Source organism: Equus asinus, chromosome 9, assembly GCF_041296235.1.
Source record: "Equus asinus isolate D_3611 breed Donkey chromosome 9, EquAss-T2T_v2, whole genome shotgun sequence".
NCBI classification, from domain to species: domain Eukaryota; kingdom Metazoa; phylum Chordata; class Mammalia; order Perissodactyla; family Equidae; genus Equus; species Equus asinus.
In genome coordinates this window covers 81,669,575-81,684,526 of record NC_091798.1, presented here as the reverse complement: position 1 = coordinate 81,684,526, position 14,952 = coordinate 81,669,575, and the positions used below count along the sequence as shown (strand labels likewise).

At 37.0% G+C, this 14,952-nt stretch overlaps 1 protein-coding gene across 44 annotated transcripts in view; it reads right to left on the bottom strand.

The window, feature by feature from the left end:
• Window positions 1-14,952, bottom strand: part of MEF2C (myocyte enhancer factor 2C) — a 166,402-nt gene that overhangs the window by 135,754 nt on the left and 15,696 nt on the right. For 16 of the 44 annotated variants that reach the window (XM_070517793.1, XM_070517806.1, XM_070517820.1 and 13 more), the window contains exon 2: window positions 14,517-14,603. The gene's annotated coding sequence lies outside the window, so the exon portion shown is untranslated. Of the gene's footprint in view, window positions 1-10,023; window positions 10,542-10,685; window positions 10,771-14,516; window positions 14,604-14,952 lie in introns of those variants that run through there. The other 28 variants (XM_014857055.3, XM_070517794.1, XM_070517822.1 and 25 more) reach the window with 11 other exon arrangements.

Here is a 14,952-nt window from a genome sequence, read left to right as displayed (position 1 = left end):
ATATTTATGATTAAAGAAACATTAAGTATGGCAATGGGGTCTTCAAACTCTATGCTTGCAAATCAAGAGAATTGATTTTCTCTTTCTTTTGCATTCATCCTCGTCCTCTCATGCTTTTTGTCTCTCACTCTCTCTGCTTTCCTCCACCTCTCTCTCCCTCTATACACACACACACACACACCCTCCTCTTGGAGTTTTGGCCCAATACTTCACAGAACATCATGAAAGCCACAATTTGACTCAACTAGTTCAGTAACTGTACTACCTCCTGAGCCTTCATGAGGCTGTGCATTTTTGCCACGGATGTACCTAAAAGCTGTCGGCGGTTCCTTAGAAAGACACCATCCTGTAGCCTTCGCTGTTTCAAGATCAGGGTCTGGAGCTCTTTCATGACATGGTATTGGGTTGTGATGGACCACATCAATCTCCCAAGTGTAAGAAGGTAGGTTAACACCTGAAACAAGTCTATGATCTCATATGTGTAGTCAAAACAAGTTAAAAGCGTGCTCACTTTCTCACAATTCCAACTATTTTGAAGCAAGAAGGGAACTTGGGAGAAAAATCCCAAAACAATTTGAGGAAAAAAAGGGTGAAGTCAAGAATTCTTTGATTTTTGAAGCCATAAAATGAGAGGCAGGAAAAAAATCACATAGCACTCACTCTAACTCAAGCAAGATCCAACAGTGCTAGACGGGACCTTGTCCATCCGCGTCAACCAAAGGGCCGCAGGGAAACAAGCAGCGGAGGACCTCCCGGGCCCTCTGCAAATCTATTAATGTCATCGTGGGAATTTCTTTTTGGTTTATGCAAGGAGAGAAAAACTCAAAAGTGAAAAAAAAGAAAAGTGTAGTCAAAATTATTTCCATAACCTATAACCTATACAGACTCTAAGTGGTCTTTCGATAAATACTAGAAATGAACAAATGGATAGAGTTTTTTTTAATAGCCAAGTTTGTTAGTCTTCATTTAGCTACTAAAAAAATCCTGATGGAATTAGGTCTGGATTTATACCTTTTTAACATATTAATATTAACTGTTACAGAAGAAGGGTGAAAAGATCTACTTTGTGGACCACAAAACCTTTACTTAAAGACCACCCAACAACTTAATGAACCTCCTCAAATGTGAATGGAAATCAGGCACCTTAAAAAAGTACTTAGCAATTTATTGGTTAACAGTTTAAAAGTTTTAAAATTCTTGCCTGGAGAATTACCTACTACGGGAACCTCCAAGAGATTCATGTTTTAATCATATTTTATAATAGTAAGATAATCCATCTCTTATTTAAAAAATTTTATCTACATATTAAACAATTGAAACTTTACAATACATCTAAATAACAATATTTATTGATGATTCACATTATCCTACGGTTCGAGAGAATTCCAAGAAGTCTCATACTACATCCTAAATAAAAGCATAGTTTTAAAGGTTGAATCTGAATTTTTCAATAGAATGTCTAATTTTGTAGGAAACAAATGTCAAAAAATTATAGACTCCTATGTATATTACATGCAAAAAAAGTTTGACATTTTTTTCCTTTTGCTAAAGGGCCTTGACAGTGTGCCAGGTGTAGGGTGTCTGCTCCTAACAGTTATGGCAAGAATAGGTCATTGTGATCATATTCTTATGAGCTCCCTTCTACATTTTAAGATCTATGTTGTATTAATTTCTTGACACTTTATTAGGAAACACTTGCATCCACAGAAAAATAGTTGCTTGATCTTTAAACATAATTAAAATTATCTTTCTTATCTATTTTAGTTTAAAGAGAAATAAAATTAAATTACATTTAACTGTGGATCTGATTGGTAAATTTTATACAGGCAATTAATAATTGGTTTAGTGGGTTAATGACTAAACTCACATTTATATACCATTTGTATACTGTTAAATCAATAATTTAGTTTAAAAATAAAGTTGAAACAAATATGTATTATATAGTAATGCTTTCTACGTAAGGCTCCCCACTTAATACATTTGTACAAGAGAAAGCCAGTTTTCGAAAGGTGTGCTGGCAATAATTTGACTACATTTCACACAAATGAGAATTCTGTTACCGACTGAAAGGAGCCATGGCAGCTAGAAATTATTTTTTAATAGGATTTTTAAAAATCACATTGGTAACAGCTGAAAATGTAACTGGTAATTAAAGAGCAGTTTTAGCAATTTTTTACTTTATTTTACAAGGAGAAGTACGAGTTTTCAGACTGCAGTTTTAAATGCAAAGAATATTAATGCAGATATTTATAAGTTGATTTATTTTGCATGGTAATAAGCACATTCCTTACACTGTACCTTTCAAATGAAGAGCATAAAGCAAACCTGAAAACTAAAGCCCATATTTTCTCTCTTTGTATTCTGTATTTTGACCTAGTAAATCATTAAAAGTGTGAGTGTTTATCAATAAAAATTACTGTAGAGACACAGATTGTGGTGGAACATTGCTATTTCCCGAGATAAATACAAAAAACACTCAATGTTAATTTGCATCAGAAAATGACCTAACATATCTGGAATATAATGCACAGTCTTCATTGAAAAGAAACTATTATATATTTTTCTCTGCAAAACAAAAAAAACAGACATCTGATTGGCCCTGCATGTGCTGGCGGAGGGGGGTGGGGAGAGGTCTCCTGTCCTATCCCACACCTATTGTTTTATGCGTTCTAAACTGATACACGGGAAGAAAAGGGAAGCATATTGAATCCACTTCGCAGTTAATGTCTTAGTGATTTAAGAGGCAGAATTTTCAAGTTAAAGAAGAGAAACATTATGCTTTTCCTTTCCCAAAGCGATTGCCCAGGAAGAAGGCCCTCTGCTCCTTAGCCTACGCAAGGGGAAAAAAGGACATTACTTCGGGCTGAAATCACTCCGAGACAGAAGAGGGGAAGTTTATGATGTGGCACTGTGCACTGGATCTGGTCTGCAGCCAGGAAGTTTTCATTTTGTAGCTCTGCTGCCAGTACCTGCCCTGCATATTCAGAAATAAAAATACACTGAGCTCTACCTCAGAAACTGTGGACGCTACAAAGAATTAAAAGAGTTTATTTTTCTTTCTTTATCCTGAGTATAATTACTGTTTTTAAAAAGAAAGAGCTGAAACTATAGTAACTGGAGGCTTTTTTTTTCCTTTTTAAACTCCTCAAACTACCTTCCCACAAAGCCATTTAAGTTAAATGGTACATTTACAGACTCACCTACATGAAGGATATAACTTAAAACATCTGCTTAGGCACGTATGTTCTATTCAGATATAAAGAACAGGGCAAAAAATGTGAAAAATAGAGGGCCATTACATTCTTAAAACGTGTGTTCTTCTGTATGTGTGTGTTCATTCATTAAAGGGATCTTTGACTGCAATTAGGTAGTCGGTCCTATAAAGGCTTCCTTGTGTGACCATGATTTCTAAAAATAAAATGCTCCAGTGAATATTTCTGCTAAATAATCACATCTTCAAAATTACTTTAAAGAAATCCCAATCCCTCATTTTACATTAAGCAATAATACCAGCTTTCCATAATCAGTCTTGGTTAGACACCTTATGCATGGCCAACAATTAATTGGAAGGTTAAAAAAAAGTCATGTTTACTCTATTAAGTAGTAGACTAATTTCCTTGTCTGTCCTTGTCTGTCCCCTCTTATTTATATTAATGAATCTATTCTATAATTTTGCAAATAAATAAGTTTATCTAAGCCAAAGCTGCCCATCTTCGGGTTTCAGGGAAAGGCGCATTCTCTTGCTATCATTTTTACTTGCTGAAAGAATCGCAAACATGTGAAAAAAAGAGAGAGGCAGTTGTTAGCTACTTAAAAAAACACTTCACATTCTATCAAAGGACCATATCCACTGCTTTTTTAATCCAATACGCTAGCGAGCCATAGCATCTGAGAACAATTTATATGAATTCTTCGTGTGCATCTTATCTATGACAACAAGATACAAGAGGAAAACCAGACCACACTCAGGATGCTATTTGGAAAAAGCAGGTTCTCACCAGGGACTGCTTCGGAGATCAGTTTCTCCAGCCTCTGAAAACAAGTTTAAAGTACTTCATTTAAATCATTACTAGAAGATTTGCATTGTCATTCTACATGAGTCACAACCACTTGCAGGATGAACAACATTGCTCCATTCATTTCAAACTTACAGCATTAAGAATTAATAAAGTCTCTATAATGTCTGCATTATTAAAGAGTAATGACTCCTGCAGAAATCTGCCCGGAATAGGTTTACTGTTTTGATGGCTTGTAACAGCACCAATTTTCTTCATAATCTCCTCAAAAGATTCTCTTCATGTGTACTTGAACTTTGTTTACACTGGCTATATCTTAAAAATAAATACAGAGATTCAACTTGGGTGATACAATGACAATGTACAACAAATGCATTTTGGTGATGACAAATGAATGTTAATCATATTATCACCTGGTTTGGTTTGCAGTTAACATTAAAGTACTATCATAGAAAATGTGAGACAAAGATTGGATAATCCTTTTTATAACCTTATTATTTACAATGGTATTCTTTGTTATAGGATTTCTTCATTTTTCTTGCACAGACAAAAACTGACACAAGAACACTGATGCCTTCTACTTATTCTTAAAAGAGAGAGGTGGGGAATGGGTGCTCCTAGCTCCCTTTATTTCTTTATGCCTCAAAACATCCGTAAAACGGTTACTATTGAATTCTTGTTTTGAGCAAAATTAATTCTAGAGCACTTTATAGAAGTTTAATAATATTAAAATTACAAAACTTTCACAGACTTTATCCAGCATTCATTGTGAGAAAGGTTGTCAATAAGAAGCGCTTTTAAGAAAACCTGACAGTTTCTGCTGCACACTAACTATAGCAGACCATTAGAAATTATTTTCTTTCTCATGCTGTTATTCACTTACATACTGCATATTTGCTTCAATTCTCCAAGGGAAGAAATGCGGCTCTTGTGGGAAAGGTCCGCCCCTTTCTACATGTTTGCTTCCTTGAACGAAAGGAACACACCCCCTTACATTCTTTGAAATGTGTCCAACATGCACAGAATTATAATACCCCTTTATTATTGACCAAATTAGAAAATCTTAAATGAGAGTCAAATATTGTTAAAATACTGTGTGTTTTGAATCAGGAGAACTAAATGACACACACACGGGCAACAGAAACGAACAACGTTCAGTCTAGTGTCTACGTTTGGATGCTCAGAGCACTTGTGTCAGTGGAAGAAATTTGTGGATGTTTTTGCACACGTGTGTCTTGTATGACAACTCAAGAAGAGGCCCATAAATGTGACAGGTTTTTGAGCGCATCCTTTGAATTTCAGACCTATTAGAGGAATGCCTCCTCCCTTTCATAAATAGTTTAAAGAAAAAAATGTTCAGAAACTAAAGTCTCCATCTTCATAAGTAGAATCAGAAAGCTGTTTGAAATCACAGAAGGGCAAGAATATCGGGAATCCACGCTCATCATCCTAATGACAGAAAACTTACACCAAAGTTGGTATCCACTAACTTCTACCTCATTAAGACAATCTGCTGGTCACGGGAACTTATGTTCTAACGAGTCTTCCCTCTATTATGCAGAATAATATACTCCCAAGGCAAGTGTTTTTATTGTTATTTTCTAATAAAGTGATACACTCCATATTTGTGGGAATCTATGCACTTTAATTTTTTTCTAAACCCTCTTTCTCTTTCTTCCACTTTTACATAGAAATTTGCAAGTGCAAAGACACAGAGTCGGCAAAATTTTATCCCTCTCTTAAGATATCTTAGTGTTTAAATGAAATGGTTAGGCCCTTTGCAATTTGTTCATCAGGCATTCCCGGATGAGCTCAGCTTCATAATTTCCGGGCCTACAAAATGGAAGCTCTGCTATTCTGCCTATGTTTTTCACTTGGAATAAGAAGGAATATAAACAGTGAACACATAAACTGGAACTGAAGGCAACAAACTTATTAAAACTTTGTAAGATACTGTTATGGTCAAAGAAAACCTGCAAGGGTGTGCCACAAATCCACTCAGATGAAACATCTCATTCACGAGAATTTCCTATCTTCTTAGAATAATGCACAGAAAATTAAACACATAAATATTAATTTTATGTATCACAAAAGATGTAGGCAATGAAAACACAATGTTTACATTTATGGGTGACTCATTAGTGTTTTATTGTGTGAAACACTAGGAGGCATCAGTTGGGTAAAAAAGGACTTCAATTTGTAAAGAAGCAAGAAATTACCGCAGGGTTGGACATGTAAGAAGTTGGAGTTTTCAAAATGTTATTATGTAAACCAAAACTTTATTCTCTGAAATAAACTCTCAAAACATCATATTTTGTTGTAAAGAATGATCTTTATATAACATGCATAAAATATATATAATTTGACCAATAAATATCTATCAAGATATATTTCAAATGTATGGATTCTTAACTACGTAATTACACATTTTTATGAAGAATATATTTGGTAACAGAATAACATAATGGCTATCGACTACTATGCATTTTCTGCTCAGTTACTCAATACCATGGGTGTATGTTTTATTTCTGGCAAATTCTGTTTTGTGCTCTCTACAACGCCTCTGAAAATGTCTACTGCAATTTAGCCTTATAATAACTGCTTCCCAGAAGCAGCCAGAACTTGATGCCTGTTCCTAAAGAAGTGATGGAACTTAAAATTTAAGCAATGAAGACAAATAGATAAAGGACATGTTTGCTCTTATTTCACTATTGAAAGCCTGTCATTTGAAAACTGAGTTTTCCACTGTTTGAATGGCTCTGCATTACGATGAAGCAACAGGGTTGTGGTATCCTTATCTACAATCATTTGAAATTGGAGTGTCTTGCCATTCCTCGACAATCAGCTTTTATCTTTGACCTATCAAAATAACATGTGAACTGCGTAATCCGCCTTTTGTAAGGTGCACAGACTCTCTTGTCGCTCCTGGTTTTGTGAATCGCCTCTGTAATCTGGTTTGATTTCCTAAAGATGACAGATCTCGGTGAACAGTCAGGCTTTGCAGAGTGCAGGGCAGTCCATGCGCCCATGAGATTAAGGTACAGTGCTGAGGTTGGGGATCTTAATCACCCATCCTTCCACACAGCACACGGACTGCACCTCAGTGATTAAATCTTTTCATTGTGTCCAGGCAATCACTATCTTTACAAAATGAATATGTGCATTTTTACAAGTTTTAGATATTAATTTGTGCGGTGTTTTCTCAGAGGATGTGCTTTAGAGAAAAAAGTAGAACTTTATTAATAATCTCTTTAAAGTCCACTCTGTGACCTTTAATTGAACATGAAATTCTTCCATGTTGTTTTGAATCATGTCCCTGAAGCCAAGGTTCTCTGTTTAATAACTATTTTTGCTGTTGTTATGTAGCACAAGTGTTGCTGCACAGATATTTCCCCATTTTTGTCACTTTCTGAGATTTCATAGACTCAAAATATACCGCATGTAGAGTTGGGAAATAAAACCACAAAATATACTACAATAAACAGAAGAAAGTTTTGAAATATCATGTTATCTTATGCCAAGGAGTTACTCAGCTCGGTTTTTTATAAAACAAATTTAAATACAAGAAATCATTTATTAGAAAGATGTGGCTGAAGTGGTATGCAATTTATTGATTTGGTAATGTGAGGGCCAAGGAGGGAATTCATAGAAATCTGAAAAATCTAAAACATGATGCTCTTTCAGGATTCAATTTTGAATCATCAGATAGCTCTCTGCCCTACTGGAATGAACCATTTCCCCCAAATTTTGAAAAATATATTTGCAAAGAAGAAAAGAGACAAGGTACAGTAAAGTCCTAGTTAGTGAAACTTCGTGGATTTAATGTTAACGTACTTCCATTCTGAAAAGTTCACATATGTGACTGCATACTTTTAAAGTATGAACAGCTCAGGAAAGGTGGAAAATTAACTTTTTATTATAAAGTGCTCATTAAACCTAACAGACAAATAATATTTCATAAAAGTTACATGTTTCATATTGTCTTTCATTCTATTCCACATACATGCACAACAATTAGAATATAAATAGCATAATTAATGACTGAAGTAAAATACTGTCTTCAGTAAGAAGTCTGGAAAATATGCCACAAACACTCCAAAGCTGTATGAATTACATTAGTAAAAAAACAGGAGATTTTTATAAAGTTTCATAAAACTTGAAGTAAAATGACTGCCAACTATTATCTTCTTAACGTGACTGAGGAACTATATTTTAAACAAATACTGAGTTTAAAGTGTGTTTTGAGAAGAACTTTTAGAATTGAATTAGTAGTCTAATGTATAGCCATATGTACTTTCCTACAAAGAGAACGAGAGACGTGATTTTAGAGATTTTTGTCCTCTTGCGATAGAATATGAGATAGGTACATCTCATTTTACCTGTCAAGCTCTGAACCCACTTGCTTTAGAACTGCTTCTTTTAACTTAATAAATCATTTCAGGCATACACTAGAAGATAATAATATGGTTTATCAGTTGCATTATATTTAACCGAAACTGATAGAGAAACAAAGATATTGCTTGTGACATACTGGTACATACTGAACGTTTTCAAAGACTAGCCAAAACTGACATTTTTAAAAAATTAAATAAGATGTTTTATTTTCAAATTGGAGATTGTTAACCTATTTAAAGCTAAAATTAGTGCGCAATACAGAGGTGAAATGGAGTTCACAGGTGGTCACATTGCCATGCCCTACCAAGTCTCTAGGGGTTGGAGTTATTATACTCTACATCAACATCTTTACTCTGCAACCACAATTCCATTGCAAGGTGCCAGTGAAAAAGAGGCTGGTCACTCTTTTTGACGGTATAATGAAGAGGCTGGAGTTCCCTTTATAGAACTTAGAAAATATATGCAGTCGCTAACCATTTCATAAGACAGTTACTATTAGAGTTAGTATCAGATTCACAATAGTACAATGCACTTTGTGTCAAAGCAATTCTCCACTGAGGACCCGGTAAAGAACTGGCAGAGAGCCGGATTCTACTTATTATCCTGTCAGCATTTACATATAAAGGTATTTTGTACAAAAGACACACATTCCTGAAACATGAAGATAAAGAGCTTTTCCCCAAAAATAATAACTACTGGATCTAAAATAGTCAGAAATGTTTCAGATATAAAATTTCTTTTAAGACTCCGTAGCCATATTCTGGGAAGGAGATAACATTAGTGTTAAATTTAAATACTTGCATAATATTTAATAATACAATAAACAATGTGCCATGTCTATCTATGTTTCCTTGGTGCCAAACTTTATCACTGAGTTTGGTAACTTTCATCCAAACAGAAAGCAATTTAAGTGACTTAGCCTTGTTTGTTTTTAAACAGCTAAGTATTTGACTTGACCTGAACAGCACTGCAGATACTGAAATCCCAATACAAACTGTGAAATGTACAGACTACCACGGCCAGGGTATTACTTTTTGCCCACACCAATTAAGAAGCCCTCTATCAAGCCAGCTCTTTGGTAAGGGAAGGAGATGCACAAAGGTGGACTCTGACAGACAGCCATGCTTTAGCTCAAACTAATCCAAGAATTAGTGGCTCAGAAGCACAACCCAAAGCAAATCAGAGTCTTTGGGGGAACTCATAGGAGCATCTTTACACAGTGAACTAACGGCTACATCTTAAGGCATGTACTTCAAGGTCACAGACTATTCTGTGAAATATTAAAATCCACCGGGCTCCACACGCTCCACCATATCAAAGATGCTAACGACGTGAACTAACTTCATGAAACTTTAAACACACTGGTATGACAAGAACGAGGCAGGAGAGATTTCAATAACTGATGACAAATGGATAAGACTATCTAAAAAGTTACTTCTAGCAACAGACAAGGAAATCATGGAATCTAACGAAAAGAACGCACAACAAACCTCAACTTCAGCCTTCAAAAAGGCACAGGGAGAGACCTCGTGCCGTGGAATATCTGGATGCAGATTTCAGAAACAATACCCAAGCTATTTCTATTTCCTCGAGAAATGTCAGAGGTACTTACATGAAGGAAGACCCGATCAGATTAGTCCTTGGGATATTTTCCTTTCTTAAGAGAGAGAAAGAGAAAAAAAATAATAATCTTTACTTCATCCAGCCTTGAAGCGCTTCACCTGATTCAAACATGCAGTCACGGCGACCCACAGAGAACCTTCAAAGTCAATCCAATAGCAGCCCGAAGATGTCTGGGTGTACGCGTGTGCTCAAGTGTCTGTGACTGCGAGCACAGCGAGCAGAGAGCTGGAGACGATGTGTGTGTGCGCGCGCGCGACGGGAGCGCGCGCGGGGGAGGCGCGCTCGGGGCCGCGCATTCGCGTGCGCCGAGGCCGCTCGGAGGAGGAGGAGGAAGAGGAGGAGGAGGAAGAGGAGGAGGAGGAGGAGAAAGTGGCTCTCAGCGGCCGGCCGGATTAAAAGTAACCAGACTCGTCCAGAAAACTGCGTCCAGGAAGGAAGTGACAGAAGACGAATGGGAAAAGGAGAGCCGCTCACAGCCTTTGAAACATCGCGTAAAAAAGGCGGGGGGCGGGGGGAGTGGTGGAAAGGATATTGGGAGGGGAGGCGGGGGTGGCAGGGAAAACGGAGCACACGGGCTTGGGGTTCTAAGCAGCACGCCCGATGAAGTGCCTCTTGCCTTCTTTTTTCCCCTTAATTTTATTTTGTCCTTGCCTTTGCCTCGCGCTGCCTCTTCCTCTCCGTCTCCCTCTCCCTCACAATCCCAAACCGTTGACTCTCTCCTCGCGAGCTGGAGAAATCATCAGTTTCACTCTTGCAAAAGGGGGGCGGGACTAGACCTTGGAGCATTTTAATAAAACAAACATACAGCAGTTCCCTCCTCACCCCTCCAGTCTCAACTAGATTGATAAATTACTCCACTACACTACTTTAATTATGTATATGGTATGCAGAATAAATCACTGAACATCAGTACCTCAATCAAGGACTTTTAAATGATAATTGCATCTTGGTGAATCAATCTTTCCATTCCTGACATTTTGCTAATTTTAGTTTTACGGTGGGGTAATGGCACATGCCATACGCAAACCTAATGACAATTCTTTACTGCACGAAATGAAGACAACACCGCGAGCGGCGGCTCGCTGCTTTCTCCCGGCGCCGCCGCCGAGGACGCTCGGAGAACCGAGTCTCCGGCTGCCGCGCGCTCGATCCCCGGGGACGCTGCGAGCCAGCCAGCAGGAAAGTCCTTCTAAAGTCGGGATCTTTCCTCTGACCAATCGGAGCGCGACCCTAATAGTTGCTCTTGTGACTTTTCCCCCGTTTGGAGACGCGTTAACCACTTCATTCTTCCACCGGTCGGAGCGCTCCTCTGTTACTCACGCATAAAAGCCACCGTCCAGGATGTCTGCAGCACGCGATTCCAGCGCGCTTTTCCTGCACGCCCAGAATTCGGCTCTGAGAGGCTGGAGGGCTAGAAAGCGAGCCGAAATGCATCTCAAGTGGTAGTCCGTAATGTACAAAATAATAAAACAATTACCAGTATTTGAAATCTTGACTTCCTCGTGGGGCCGTGAACTTTCTAATCAGTTTGGAAATATTTACCGAGGCAGCAGCTTCCTCGGAGATTTCCCCCTCCACCCTCCCACTCTCTCTCTTCCACACCTTACTGGATTTTATCCAGGGCATTAACATGTAAACCAAACCAACTTCCCAAATGCATTAGGCTTCCCTATCCGATAGCTGATGACTTCACTTATCCTGAAGAGTTTCAGCTGCACAGGAAGCAGAACTAGAGACTGATAAGGAAGATACTTATGTTAAGGTTAAGCATCGTAAACACTTTTCCTTACCAAAAAAATAGGTTAATATTCAAGATTTAGGAAAGGCTACTAGAGATTGGGCACCTCCCCTCCCTAGCCAATTTACACCACTCCCAATAAAGCCAAAGATAAAATATACCAACTAGTACACAAACCATGGAAAGACAAGATTGCACGCCAGTAGGACTACAGATTATATAAAAATGTCTAAACCAAACTTAACAATTTTAATATTGTGAAAGGAAGAAGAGAAAATACATTGGGGAAATAATAACTGAATGTACAAGAGGAGACAATGGGAGTATACTGAAATATCTAGCTAATTAAAGGTATTTCCTCACTTTAAAAAATTCCTTTCAGCACTGTGTGTTTAACCCAATGAGTAGTTGCATTTCCTGTCAAGTTCTGCGCTCTGCCTGAAGACTATTTTAACGGTGAGGACAGGGTGATTGGAAAAGCCTCCTGCTTCATTGTAGGGGCTATCTGATGTGAGGAGCTTTTCTCAGAAGAGTGGGTTCAACATTTAGGTGTCTGCCCCAAGGCTTCCCTTGAAAGGAGAAGGTTGATTTTACAGGCAAGTACAAGTAGATCTGAGCAACCTCCAGGCTTCTGGCTCATCACCATCGTGACTATCAGCACAGCTCAGAAAATTCTCTTGCTTTATTATAGGAAAGCATGGCAAACTGTCCCAAAGCAAAAACCATCTGAAAGAGTGATATTTCTTGCAGCTTAGTATCTACAATATATTTGTTTGCTTGATGTTTTTCATCCGGTGAGTTTGCTACTATCATGAATTCATTTTAAAAATATGACAGAGGTAATCTATATCAGGTTTTCATTTAAGGTACAATTTCTTAAAAAAATCCAAAAATTTAAAGGTCACAGACATTTTGATTACTAAGATATGTCTATATATGGTGGTAAAAGTGAAATGAATTTACTTTTTTCCAGTCACAAAGTCCTGACAAAGCAAGCCATTTTGCAGAAACGTCTAAGTTTTTTGCTATAATGCCTGAAATTAATGTATTGAATTATAACAGCCTATTTTACATGAGCCAAGTAGACACAGGCAATACATGACTTTGGGCCAGACTATTTTTGATGGATTATAGAGAATATTTCTATCTACCACAGTACACTTCAGTTTTAGATTGTTTTCCTTCAAAAAGAAACTATTTTACCTTTTAACATTTTTAAGATTTATTTAATACTAAACATCATAACAAACCCATAATTGTCAATGATAGTACGAGCATTCAAAAATATGTATAACCCCGCACTGTGGATAATTTGAAAATAATTCAGATCTGGAATATATCACAGTTGGCCTCTTAAAATATAAGATATTCCCCTTAGCAGATTTAGCTTCTTAATTATGTGTGATCTAAGTTAATATTAGTATTAGTTTCTTTCCCATGGGCCTCTATAGTTGTTCCAGAACAGAAGAGATTATGCAGAAATATACAGTAGAAAGTCACCTGAGATTTAAAATTATTTATTGGTCATCTATAAAGTGGTTAATCCAAAATGTGCTTTGTATTATTCTTTAAAGACTTCTGGACACTTTTTTTTTTTAACCAAAATTAACTTGATCCTTGCTGCCTACTGGTCCTTGGCTAGGGTCAGAAGATGTTCTGGTGTAGGGAGGAGCTTGTATCAAGTGTTAGGAGGCCTGGACTCTCTGGTTCAAGATTGGTGCCTGACTAATGAGTGTGTCCTTTCTGGGCTTCAGTTTGCTTATGCGTTAAATGAATTCTCCAATCTATTCCAGTTCTATGACTGGAAAATAGAAAGTTCTTATATCATTTAAGCCAGTTGGAAGCTAGTGGCTTTTCTGTTCCTCTTTTCTTTAAGAGAAAATGATATTTGGAATTGATGTACTATTTAAACTAGCTTTTTTTTTTTTCCCAATCACCAAATATTCCCTTCATTAAATAGTTATCCTAAGTGCTTTATTAAACATGTAAATATATATTGACTTGCTTTTCCCCCAAAAGAATTGTTTAGCAATATATTTAATTAAAGAGCCACAGAAGTCACAGACAGCATGATCCTCAGGATTTTAACTCTAGGGAAAGCTGATTGCCAATTTCTCTTCAGGGTTGCACGCCATCTTACTCCACCCTCCTCTCTTTACGACATCCCTACATTAAATCAGCAGTCTGCTAACACCCTGTGCGCTGGTCTGCCTGCTTTTAAGCTTGGCCCACGCTGGGTGTAGCTCTTGAAGTGAGCTTTAAAAGATTATTTTAAAGTTAGCTGGGGTGGTTGCCACAGCAACCCACCCTAAGATGAAGAAAGGCTGTAGGTTAATCTACCCCTCAAGATTATTCAACTGTATAGTATTTGCTCTTCAGCCAGAATACTTTCAACACAAACAGGATCATTGAACATACAAGTTCGGAAAAGTATAAAAAGTAGTAAGATACAAATTCCAGTAGCATTAAAAAGGTTGTATCTTTTTATAGTTACAGTAGAGATGACATACATAACCTCCCCTGAAATGGAGTAATTGTAAAAGAGACTTGCAAAGGTAGGCCCGGAAAGGTGATGTGAGCTTGAAGCAAAATGGTATGGTATTGCTTATAATATAAAGCATACACTGGTTCTATAACTCTATCACTCTCATACATGTCCCCACTATAAATATCTAAGGACAAAGAGTTGGCAGTTTTATGAATGAACTTTGTGGTGGATGATGTGACAGATGTTAGGCACTCACCACTTACACGTACGGTCATTTGCCTTCCATTCTTTACTTCATCTCTTCATAGAAGTTACTTCACAGTTTGCAACTCTTCTTTGGCACCTTAAAATGTGTGAGTTCAACAAGGTATATAGTTAAAAAAAAGTTTTTAAGAATGCTGATACTAAAGTAGATTCAAATAAATTTATTTCTAAAACTTCTAATCTGAAGTAACATTAATGTTAATTCTAATTTTAAACCAAATGAATGTGTATTGAATATAAAATAATTCACATTATCATTAACTGTGATAATAATTATAATCTTTAATATAAATAGTGCCAAATATCTAAATTTCAAAAATTCTTTAGTTACAGCGTTAGCCCATGCACAAACACCATAAGGACTGCTTGTGATTGCAAATCTGTAATACACAGAGGATTTCTTATTCCAAGCCAAGGTTTTATCATAT